Below are 12,386 nucleotides of genomic sequence, written 5' to 3'. Positions count from 1 at the left end.
CAGGCATAATGTGGTGGTACAAATACAGAGTGTATAAATTATGATTTAACTAATTTTGGAAAATGAAGTTTTGACTTCTAGCTTTTTTTCTGCAGGTGACCTCCTATCATTTATTTGAACTGAAGGTATGACAGGTGAGAGTAGTTACAAAAAATGCATGGATTTTGTAATTTTTTATGTATACTTTGGGGAATTAGAAAGTGAAATTCACCAGTAGCACTTGCTGAGTAGGGAAAAATTTCAACTCAGAAACTTAAAAGAAAATCATTCAAATAGTTAAAGAATGTTTGTGATTTCAATGAAGAGAGGACATAAAAACTGTAAAAGAAGAACACATTCAAAATAAGTGCAGAGGAAAGAATATGAGTAATTTTTCCATTGTTCTGCAGAAATATGTAATAAATAGCTTTCGAATAAACTATTTTTAACCACTATGTTAGGAAAACATTAATTGGGCGTTAATTAATTGCTCAGATGGTTAAGCGTCTGCCTTCGGCTCAGGTCATGATCCCAGGGTCCTGGGATCGAGTCCCGCAATGGGCTCCCTGCTCCTTGGGAGCCTGCTTCTCCCTCTGCTTCTCTCTCTCTCTCTCTCTCCCTCTCTCTCCCTCTGTCTCTCATGAATAAATAAATAAAATCTTTTAAAAAAAAGGAAAACATTAATTAGCAGCTAATTTTAAAGTAGATGTTACTGTGAATTCTACAGTCTAAGGCTTTGGTTTAAGAGGACTAAATTCAAAGAGATTGTGGTTGTCTACTGAGGGTAGAATCACATATTCTAGAAAAATATGATCAAAGTCATGTACTAATTCTGTCTATTAGGTGCCCATACATAAAGAAAGGACACATTATTACAACTTTAGGAAGACGGTCAGTAAAACATTGACTAATGATAAAGTAATTTTCATTCTGCAAAAGACCTCATGATGGGATCATTGAAGCTAGTGCATTCATTCTACAGATAGGAAATTTATATGCCAAGAGTATACTAGGCCCCAAATGTAAGGTGTGGCAGTATTAGGGCATGCACCCAAATAGTTTTCTCCTACCTATTTTTCTCACTTGGCCAATAGCTGAAGTTGCAATATCACCACTCGTGCTTGAGAGAATAAGAAATATCTTGCTTCCTAGAGAAGTACATGAGTTGTACATTTGTTTTCTTTCTACAACTGGCTTATTTATTCCAGAATCCTGAACTGATTTGGTTTGTGATTTTTCATGGAAACTTGAGTCTATCTTATAGTTCTGTGTTTCCTGTTACACATTTTCCATTTAAATTCAAGTGACTAAAATGGGACAATGATCCATTCAGGAGGGATCCTGGTTTTGTCTGGAAGATTGAGAAATGTGTGCAAATTTCAGAGTTGGAACAGCCAGAGTTCATGTTAAATTTATATTGTTGCTTCAGTGTTTTCCTTTTGAGAGGCTGTAAAGTGTTTAGAAACACAGGCACTGGAGTCAGAAAACTCAGATTATAAACCCTACTTTGCTATATATACTAGTCATGTTACTATACACAAGTTCCTTAAGCTCTATAAACCTAAAATAATTTTATAAATAATCATAAAATTATAAGATAATTTTATTTTTCTTTGTGTACATTAATTTCAATACAATAATACTGACATGTGTGCAGTTTTTTTTTAAAGATTTTTCTCACCTATGATCAAAGCTGAGTCTCAGAGGTAGTCTGAATTACATAGAGCAGGATATATTTTTCTAGATTTCAAATGAAGAAAAACCTTCTTAAAAGAAAGCAACTGACATGCAAAGGTCATATCTGAAGTTAGTGTCTGAATTAAGACATGTAACAAGGGACTCCCCCAAAACTACAATGAATGATCAGACTATACACATGATTTTTTTATAATTATTTATTTTTTCAAGATTATTTATTTATTTGAGAGAGAGAGAGAGAGCATGAGCAGAGGGAGAGGGAGAAGCAGACTCCCTCCTGAGCAAGGAGCCAGATGCAGGACTCAATCCTAGGATCCCGAGATCATGACCTGAGCCAAAGGCAGACGCTTAACCTACTGAGCCTCCCAGGTGCCCTACACATGATTTTTTAAAGACATTAAAATACGTGGCAGTTAATCGAGGTAGCCCGATGTCTAAGGAAGTTGAATCAAGGACTGCCAGGCAGGACATTAAGCATAGCTGTCTTCTGCACCCAGACAACTAGAGATCAAGTAATATTTTTAGCAAACTCCTAATAAAGGCAGACAGATTGATGAAATGGCTTTGCCTGAGAACATTCCAAGACTTTCTTTACTTAGAGACTTAAAATTATGCAAAAGCCTTTATGCTTGAGCAAGGATAAGGAACATATTTCAGGAACGTTTAATGAATAATTCAAGCCACTAGTATATTCAGCATTGTATTTTATTCAAATTAAAATAGCCTCTTAACTTATTGGCTAATATCACTATAATCTGATTTGGAAAATCATCAGAAGTTATTTCTTAATAATTTGTCCTTAATGAATTCAAGTTCTTAAAATTCCACTATGGAAATGAATTTTTTTTTTAAATTTCATCTCTATTACAGTGTTATTATTCATTGTATGGGTGACCACGTTAACTTACTCAATAACAGAGTTGAAAAGGAAATTTAAATAGGAATTGATTGAGAAGCCAGGTGTAAGGTAAGGGCTGAATCATAACCCTGAATTATGAAAGTACAGACATCATGAAGATATCTGGTCAGAATTGATCCTAAAATTATAGAAGTATTGGGTGGAACACTTTGTTAAGCAATAAGTACCATGTTTTCAGTAGCATCCAAGACTCAATTGTGGATTGATCAAAGGCCCTCTTGTTGACTAAGGCAGACATTGATCACAATTTTCTAGTCTAGTAGATTTAACAGAAATCTGCTAGTTTATGTTCCCCCAGAGTCTTCTTACAGGTCATTTCAATTGAATACTTGACTTTTATTCTCTGAGACACTTGAATGAGGCATATTCAACCTAGTAAATTCCTTGAATAGGATATGATCATCCCTCTACTGAGGAAACCTTTCTAAATATGGCCTCATTAATTCTGTATTTCAGGTGATTCATGTATTCTATCTAAGCTGGACCATGGATCAAAGCAATAATGCCACTGTATTTATTCTCTTGGGACTTTCCAAAAACAAGAATATTGAAATCCTTTGTTTTGTATTATTTTATTTTGCTACATTGCTATTTGGGTGGGAAACTTTCTCATAATGATTTCTATCATGTGCAGTCAGCTAATTGAGCAACCCATGTATTTTTTCTTTAATTACCTCTCGCTCTCCGACCTTTGCTATACATCCACTGTGACACCCAAACTAATGACTGACTTATTGGCAGAAAGGAAGACCATTTCCTACGGTAACTGCATGACACAACTCTTTACCACACATTTATTTGGAGGCATGGAGATCTTCGTCCTCACAGGGATGGCCTATGACCGCTAGGTGGCCATCTGCAAGCCCCTGCACCACACCGTCATCATGAGCAGCCAGAGGTGTAACTCAATCCTCTCAGCCTGATGCACGGGGCATTTATACACTCTGCCAGCCAGTTCCTCCTCACCATCTTCCTACCCTTCTGTGGCCCCAATGAGATAGGTCACTACTTCTGTGACGTGTATCCTTTACTGAAGCTGGCCTGCACTGACACATACAGAATTGGTCTCTTGGTAATTGTTAATTCAGGCCTGACTGTTCTGGTGACTTTTGTGATTTTGATGGTGTCCTATTTCCTGATATTATACACCATCAGGGCTTACCCTGCAGAGAGCCATGCCAAAGCTCTCTCCACCTGCAGTTCCCACGTCACAGCTGTGGTTCTGTTCTTTGTGCCTGTTCTCTTCATTTACATTCGACCAGCCACAACTTTCCCAGAAGACAAAGTGTTTGCTCTTTTCTACACCGTCATTGTCCCCATGTTCAACCCACTGATCTACACGCTGAGAAACATGGAGATGAAGAATGCCTTGAGGAAAGTGTGGTGTCATCATTTGTTTTTGGAAGGGAAGTAACTTATATTAAGAGCATTCCAGAATTTCACTTTAGGGTTCTATCCTGAGCCCAAGAATTAATAAGAAATGATATACAAAGAGTGTATAGTGATTGCAAAAGCCAACCACAGGTTGGAGCTTAAAATCTTTAGCATTTCCTCAGACCCCTCCTGACTAGATGATTTTATTATTTTTTAAAAAATGTCTTTCTTCTTTTTTTATTGAAGTATTATTGACATACAATATCCTGTTCATTTCAGGTGTACATCACAATGATTCAATATTTTGATACATTTTGAAATGATCCCCACAACAAGTTTAATAACCATCTGTCACCATACAAAGTTATTACAATATTTTTGATGATTGGACAATTTTCATTTATCTTTTCAGTTCATTCTTCCTCTATTCTCCTCACATACCAGTAGTCCCAAGTCCTCCTTAATTCGATACTTTATTGTGAACATATAAGGAAATCTTTTCCCCCTTCCTCTTGACTTCCACTATCACTAGAGAGTGTACTCCTATTGACAGAAACAATAGGAAACCATCTGGTAGATAAGAAATACAGGTAGATTTTGCTTCCAGCATCTCAGAGGAAGGCATATAAAGGTAGGTTTTTGAGCTGAGGGTAATAGGTACATGAGCTATTCAACATTGATAAACACTCTTCTGTATGATATTTGAACCTAGTCTCACTCTCTCCCTTCCAGAAAGGAAACATAACATCTTCAACATTCTGGGCAAAGTTAATTTTAATGTTAGTTTCTCTTCTAGTTCAAGTTATCATCCTTCCTTATAAATCTGTAACATTAAGAACAGACTGTAAAATTACATTGCTACATGCTACAAGTGTCCTTGTTTCTATAATTGGTCATGAGATTTTAGTTAACATTTATACCTTTCTTTCTTGCACTGCCTACTCACTCTTCCCTTTGATTTCAGGTTAACCTTTAATATCGGGGTTCATTATCTACTAATGTGAACCAAAGCTTCATTCTTGAAATTCTGAATCTTTAATGGTCCTGCCATTTCTCTTGTTTGTTCTTTTAATTAAATTTTACAATTAGTTATAGAAATTTTAAGAGATGGCCTGGATTCCAGATATTGATCATCCATGCCCCATTGTGTCAAACAAACAGATCTAATCTCATCACCAATATCAATTGCTCCAGCCCCTTTTGGTTTAATAGAGGCATGAGGAGTCCAAAGGTGTCCAGGTGACAACTTCAATTTCCAGTTCAATAAAATAATTGTTGTATTCCCTCATGAACGCATAACACCTATAACTAAAACCTATAAGCCAGCTGAGCTGAAAAATGCTGGCACAGGAAGCAAAAATTCTATAAAGGATTTTAGCATAATAAATATACTTGCATATACATCCTTCGATTCGACAGGATTCGTAACTGTTTATTATGGGTTTGGGAGAATTATAATCATCTGTTGGTCAACATATCCTTGAAGATATAAGTTGAGCTTTTCAGGGTGCTGTTTCTCAATTGGCACTTTATTCAGTAAGCCATTTCTTCATTGTATCTAATCAGTTACTTAAGAGAAATGGGGTATAAATAAGTTCACTAGGGCTACCATAACAAAATACTATAGACAGGGTGACTTAAACAACAAAAATATATTTTCTGTCAGTTCTGGAGTCTGAAAGTCCAAGGTCAAAGTACTTGCAGGTTTAGTTTTTTCAAAGGTCTGTCTCCTTGACTTGATAGATGGCTGCCTTCTCTGTATGTCCTTACATGGTCTTCTCTCTGTGCACACACATTCCTGGTGTTTTTTTCTGTGTGTCCAACTTTTCTCTTATGAGGATGCCTGTCACATTGGATTAAGGCCCACCTTAAAGTCTTCATTTTAACTCAATTTCCTCTCTAAATAGTCACCTTCTGAATTACTTGGAGGTAGGTATTCAATATATGAATTTTCAGGACGTCAATTCAGTCTACAACAGAGTATGTGGTAGGATCAATGAATTCCTATGTGTATGTCCACTACTATACTTCTTTTACTCTGAAATACATTACTTGATCAGAATCAATCCTAAGTGAAATAACATGATGGTGAATAAGACATTCCATAAGTCAAAGCATTGTGTGGCTGGTACAAATATTATAAGCAGGAAAGACAAATCTATATCCGGAATAAATGTCTATTTCTGTGAAGACAAATTCTGTTTCCTCCATGATAGAAAGTTTTCAGTGTAGTCAACTTGCCACACAGGACTGAGTAGTCACCCGGAGGAGTGTACATGTTGGGCATTCAATGTTGGTGGGACAGAAAGTAGCTTCCAAACATGACCACAACAATTTCCTAACTAATCCATATGGAGATATCATATGTAGAGGCTAGATACAGAATTTTATGGCCAACAGTTCATCTGATGTCTGGGCCCACAACCAAGTGGCAACTGCCAGACATGTAAGTCAAGGTGAACCTAGATGACTTCAGCTGCTAGCTAGTGAGCTCTCCCAGTCTTTGAGTTTTCTCAGCTGAGACCTCAAACATCATGGAGCATAGTCAAGCCATTCTCACTATGTCTAAATTCCTGATCCATAGAGTCCAAGTGCATTGTAAATTGGTTGTTTTACCCACTAAATTTGGGGTTATCTTACACAGTCATAATAACTACAAACATTCGATACTCAGTAGTCACAGAAGCCAGATGAACCTCCATGAGGTAAATATCATATTGTTCAGCCCTAGCAATAGCCTTCATAAGGATGCTTCCTAAACCACCTTGACCACTTAATTTTTTTTATATTTTTAAAGATTACTTATTTATTCATTTATTTTAGAGAGAGCAGAGGGATGGGCAGAGTGAGGGAGAGAGAGTCTCAAGTAGACTCCATGCTGAGAGTGGAGCCCAATGCCAGGCTTGATCTCACAACCCTGAGATCTTGACCTGAGCTGAAATCAAGAGTCAGATGCTTAAATGACTGAGCCACACAGGTGCCCCATCCATGGCTACTTTAGACCTAGACCAGTGAGTTAGAACGTGGGTAGCTGGGAAAGGAGGATGGTTGAGATCCACGAAACATGCCATCTTGTCTACCACCATTGAGAATTTCCTCTGCAGGGTACACCACGTAGTGAGCATTTGTATGACTTACATTTTGTCCATGAGGTCTACCCGTATAGTCACACCTTCTACCCGTACTTTCTAAATCCCTAAATACAAGTGAAACTTTTAGCAATTGCCATGAATTGGAATAGATCTATGCCTCTAGTTATCTCTTGGTCTGTACAAAGTAGACAACCAAATGCACTGGTTAAGAATTTGTTAACTAAGAAGATTTTTCTTAACCCCTATCTTTTTTAGGGCTTTCATATTTGGGGCTTTAATGTTACAATATTCCATTTCAGTTGGTGCCAAATAGAACTAAATATAAACAGATACAATCATATATTTCCTCTTCGGCCAACTCCCCATAAAGCTACAGGTCAATGTTGACTGAGAGAAAGGAGATGATTTTGCAGGACTTTTATCAAAATTTCTTGAGCCCATCAGACTTTAAGAAAATAAGCATCATTTTGCAAGGAAATAACTCAGGTGAAGTTATTATATCATCCCCAGGCCATTAGAATCTGTTCTCTTCTAGAAAGATGGAGGAAGTGGACTCTGTTTGTACAGGGATTTCAGGGCATTTCAGTGCTCAAAATTCTCAGATTCAACCCCAAACATCACTGTCTTAGATTTCAGTTTCATTTTTTTTCTTTTTAGGGTTCTGTTATTGACATAAGAGACCATAGAGGCTGTGTTTTCTGTTCCCTTTACAGTCCTGTCATGCCTATGATCAAACCGATGGCTTCATTTTCATCAGGGTCTGTGTTTTGGCTTCTGGAGACCAAACTGCAACAGAAGACCTCTCAACCTGATGGTATACCTGAAGCTGTGAAGGCCAAGTAAAACTACCCTATCCTTTATGTTAGGCTTCCAATGCCAACGTCAGAAGGCAGGCCACTTCACAATCCTTATAATTTTGTATTGCCCACACATCATTCAAGCTCCACATTCATCGTAAATCCCAACACGTCAATGTTGTTTGTAGAAAATCAGTACATTATTTTGTGTGAAAAATAAGAAAAATGCTCTTTCAGACCATAAGGTCAGAATTTTTATAGCAGAAGCATTATAAGAGTTTTCTCTCAAATTACTAACTTATATGTTTTTCCGCTTAATTTTTTTTTATACAGAAAGGAATAACTAGTTCTATGGTTTTCAATGTTATTTAGACTATGGTTGTTCTGATAACAGCCAAATTCCTCACTTCTCTCCTAAATGAGTCAGCATACTCTCCTTATCCAGTCCCGATCATAACTTATGCATCATTTTCAGACATGCTGTTTGCCTCAAATCTTTGTTCATACTGTTCACCCAGATCAAAAAGTCCCTCAGTTATGCCTTTCATAATCTACAGTTGACCCTTGAACAATGTGGGGATTAGGGGCTTGTATAACTTTTGATCCCTGCCCCCAAACTTAACTAACTACTAATAATAGCCTACTGTTGACTGGAAATCTTACCGATAACATGAACAGTTGATTAACACATATTTTGTATGTTATACATGATATACATATTATATACTGCATTCTTACAATAAAATAAGCTAGTTATTAGGAAACTCATAAGGAAGAGAAAATATATTATAGTACTGTATTATATTTATTGAAAAAACTCCATATATAACACAACTCACACGTTCAAGCCCATGTTGTTCAAGGTCAACAGCATTATCATGTGATAGTCAAGCTTCACTCAGTTATGCACCCTTTCCTAGGTATTTTAACCATGTTTTCCATTGTATATCTCTTTGTAATTGATTGCTGGGATTACAAAAACATCTGATTTATTTTAGGGGAATATTTTATATGTTTTATTGAACATTGTGGTATCTGTAGGAGGAAGTGCTATAAATTTACACCAGCTCTCAGAGTTCGGTCTATGGAAACTGGTTGCCAATGTGGGTCTGGAGGAAGAAGTAGGGCCGTTGGGATGTGAAGTAGCACACAAGAAGTTTGCCACCCACTGTTCAACTAATTTATTCTGCACTGAAGCAGACTTCAAAACCTGGCCTTTGGCATTTTCTAGTTTAACCTCTGTTGAGACATTATTCCCTACACTTCCTCAGAATCTGTTTCAACAGAAAGCACATGATTTATGGCCAATCAATAGTGAATAGAAGTGAACTCTTAGTTTGTGCTCAAACTCCTCAGAGTATACAAAGTTGTTAACCATGGTGTAACTATTTTTTTAAGGACTGGAAAGGAACTAAGCAATATTCAGCTATACATTGGCGAACTTTTCTTTTGGGAAATGTCTCATCCCATAGAGAAAGTGAGAGGGAGGTTGGGGTTATATTCTCCCAGGTAATCTACCTTAAATGACACTTGGAAATTAAACAGAAAACTTGTATATATTTCCAATACTAAAACAAATGAATATACAACTTTTGGGTAGAAAACAACCAAAAACATTTTTCAACATAAATGCCAATGATGATTTTATTTCCTTTTGGTTTCAAAAATCAGGAGAGAATGTTTCTCTTTATAAGGGAAATAAGAAAGTCCCAGAACCAGGACTTACATGGTCTGCTTGCATGGTCAAATTCATTAATCTTCAGCAGCAAAATTAAGCATTTATTTTGACTCTGTTGAAAACACCAGACGCCACATTTTACTCAGAGACAATGAAATTTATCTAATGAGATAATCACCTGGTAAGTAAAAATCAAACCAACATATAGTAAATAAACATGACTTTCAAATTTAAAAAAGCATATATATATGTGTATATATATATATAGCATAAATTACATTTTTATCTGTAACTATGCTGATTTTATAGGTGCATTTCCCTCTTCAAGTTTTGCAAATATTTCATAACATAACTTTCCATCACATTAGTAAAATTCAATGAATTATTAATATTATGTTCCTCAGCAGATGTCAAAATGAAGCAGACCCTTTTTTGGTATGATTTTGGGAAATTCATGAAGGAAATAATAATATTATTCATGGCATATATGGAATGTATCTGAAAAAGAATTGGTAGATAAATCAAGTGAGCAACTTGAATTTTAAGCAGAAAAAAGAAAAATAAAGAAGAAAGAGGTACAAATTAAATATGATGAAAGGAATGCCCTGGATTGGAGACAGGTTCCTCCCCCACCTCCTTTGCTACACTGTATGTACAGTGAGTAATTAAGAGTATGGTGTGTTGTGATTTGGAAAACTTCAATATCAGGGCGCCTGGGTGGCTCAGTTGGTTAAGCGACTGCCTTCGGCTCAGGTCATGATCCTGGAGTCCTGGGATCGAGTCCCACATCGGGCTCCCTGCTCAGCAGGAAGTCTGCTTCTCCCAATGACCTTCTTCCTTCTCGTGCTTTCTATCTCTCATTCTCTCTCTCTCTCAAATAAATAAATAAAATCTTAAAAAAAAACTTCAATATCAGAGGATCCTGCACATCAGTGTGGGGCAAATCTGATGAGAAGGAATAAGAAAAGGGTAAACAATAAGACAGAAAGGAAATAGAATTAGTTCAGTCAAGCATGGGTACTGGCGCTGGGAGAAAACTTTGAAGCTGTTGGCAAATATTTAACTCAACCTTGACTTTGGGAGAGGTAACTTGGTTACAGAAAGAGATAACAAAAAAGGTAATATGCTCCTAGAATAATTCTAAGAATAATTTGAACTTGACAACCAAATTTATCCATATCCAGATAATAAAAAATACCTAAAATATGCCTAAAATTAGTGTTTAGAACTATCAGTATTTTATCCAAATTGTAAAGAGACTTGGTTTCCTTTTTGCAAAATAGAGATAATAAAAGAATCTTTGGGGCCTTTAGGATTCACAATTTAATACATGTAGAAGGTTTAGAACTTCCTGCAGAATATGGTAAGCACTAAATATTGGATATTATCATTATTTCTCTCTTATGTCTGTGCAAAACTACTGATAATAGCAACTTATTTGATATAAATTGTAATAGCTTGCATTTTTATTTATTAACATTGTAGTGTACTTTTGCTTATTTTTTCCATTATATATGGGGTACCTAATTTATACATAATGATATGAGGAAAAGCAAGGTGAAAGAGAAATTAATTAGTGCCTATTGTATACTTTGTATGGATTATTCAACACACACAACTATGGTATACCAATGTTAGAAATGGCCCATGTTAAAACGGGAAATTAAGAATTCCTCATACCAGTGAGATCATATGATACATGTCTTTATCTGACTGACTTACTTCGCTTAGCATAATACCCTCTAGGTCCATCCACGTCATTGCAAATGGCAAGATTTCATTTTTTTTTTTGATGGCTGCATTAAAAAAAAACAACAAAACAAAACAAAGCAAAAAATCCGGAGAAACTGATTGTCACACAAGTTAACTACCTTACTCCAAACCATATGGCTAGATAGCTATCCTGGTCTTTTGTGTGAATCCAAAGTTAATCTACTGACTGTAATACCAAAGCATCAAGGGCAGGAAGAATACAAGGCACAGCCACTGTCTGATGAGCTGCCTTGAACCAATTAAATGAAAATTAATTTCCTGGATGTTCAAATTTAAATGTTAATAATGAGATAAATGGAAGTATTTCAGGGAAGGTTAAATGAGAAATATTTCCAATGGTTTAAAGAGCCAAAAAATGTCTTCCTGGAGGTAGACGAGAAGGGGTGGCTTTTAAAATTTATTCATTCAACATTTTTCAGTGCTCATCAAGGTAAATGTACTCTTTAATCCCTTCCCCTATTTCACCCATCCCCCCATTCACCATCCTTTGGGTAACACTCCTTTGTTCACTGTATTTACGAGTTTTTGTTTGTTTCTTTGTCTCTTTTTTCCTTTGCTTGTCTGGTTTCTTAAATTCCATATACAAGTGAAATCATATAGTATTTGTTTTTTTCTGAGTGACTTACTTTACTCAACATTATACCCTCTAGGTCCCTCCATATTGTTGTAAATGGCAAGATTATTCTTTTTTATGTCTGAGTACTATTCCATTTGTGTGTGTGTGTATGTGTGTGTGTGTGTGTGTGTGTGTGTTCTTTATCCATTCATTTATTGATGGACACTGGAGGTACTTCCATATTTTTTTTTTCCTGTTTTAATTTTTTTTATTGTTATGTTAATCACCATATATTACATCATTAGTTTTTGATGCAGTGTTCCATGATTCATTGTTTGTTCATAACACCCAGTGCACCATGCAAAACGTGCCCTCCTCAATACCCATCACCAGGCTAACCCATCCCCCCACCCCCCTACCCTCTAGAACCCTCAGTTTTTCAGAGTCCATCATCTCTCATGGTTCGTCTCCCCCTCTGACATACTCCCCTTTTCTTCCTCTCCTGTTATCTTCTTCTTTT

The 12,386-nt window shown here is 36.3% G+C and overlaps 1 pseudogene; it reads left to right on the top strand.

Moving 5' to 3' along the window:
* The first annotated feature begins 3,082 nt into the window (after nucleotides 1–3,082).
* Nucleotides 3,083–4,010, top strand: LOC112829738 (olfactory receptor 4P4-like; annotated as a pseudogene).
* Nucleotides 4,011–12,386: the final 8,376 nt, after the last annotated feature.

Source organism: Callorhinus ursinus, unplaced genomic scaffold (assembly GCF_003265705.2).
Source record: "Callorhinus ursinus isolate GAN/ISIS: 27379988/994484 unplaced genomic scaffold, GSC_fseal_2.0 scaffold21, whole genome shotgun sequence".
NCBI classification, from domain to species: domain Eukaryota; kingdom Metazoa; phylum Chordata; class Mammalia; order Carnivora; family Otariidae; genus Callorhinus; species Callorhinus ursinus.
This window is presented reverse-complemented; position numbering and strand designations above follow the sequence as displayed.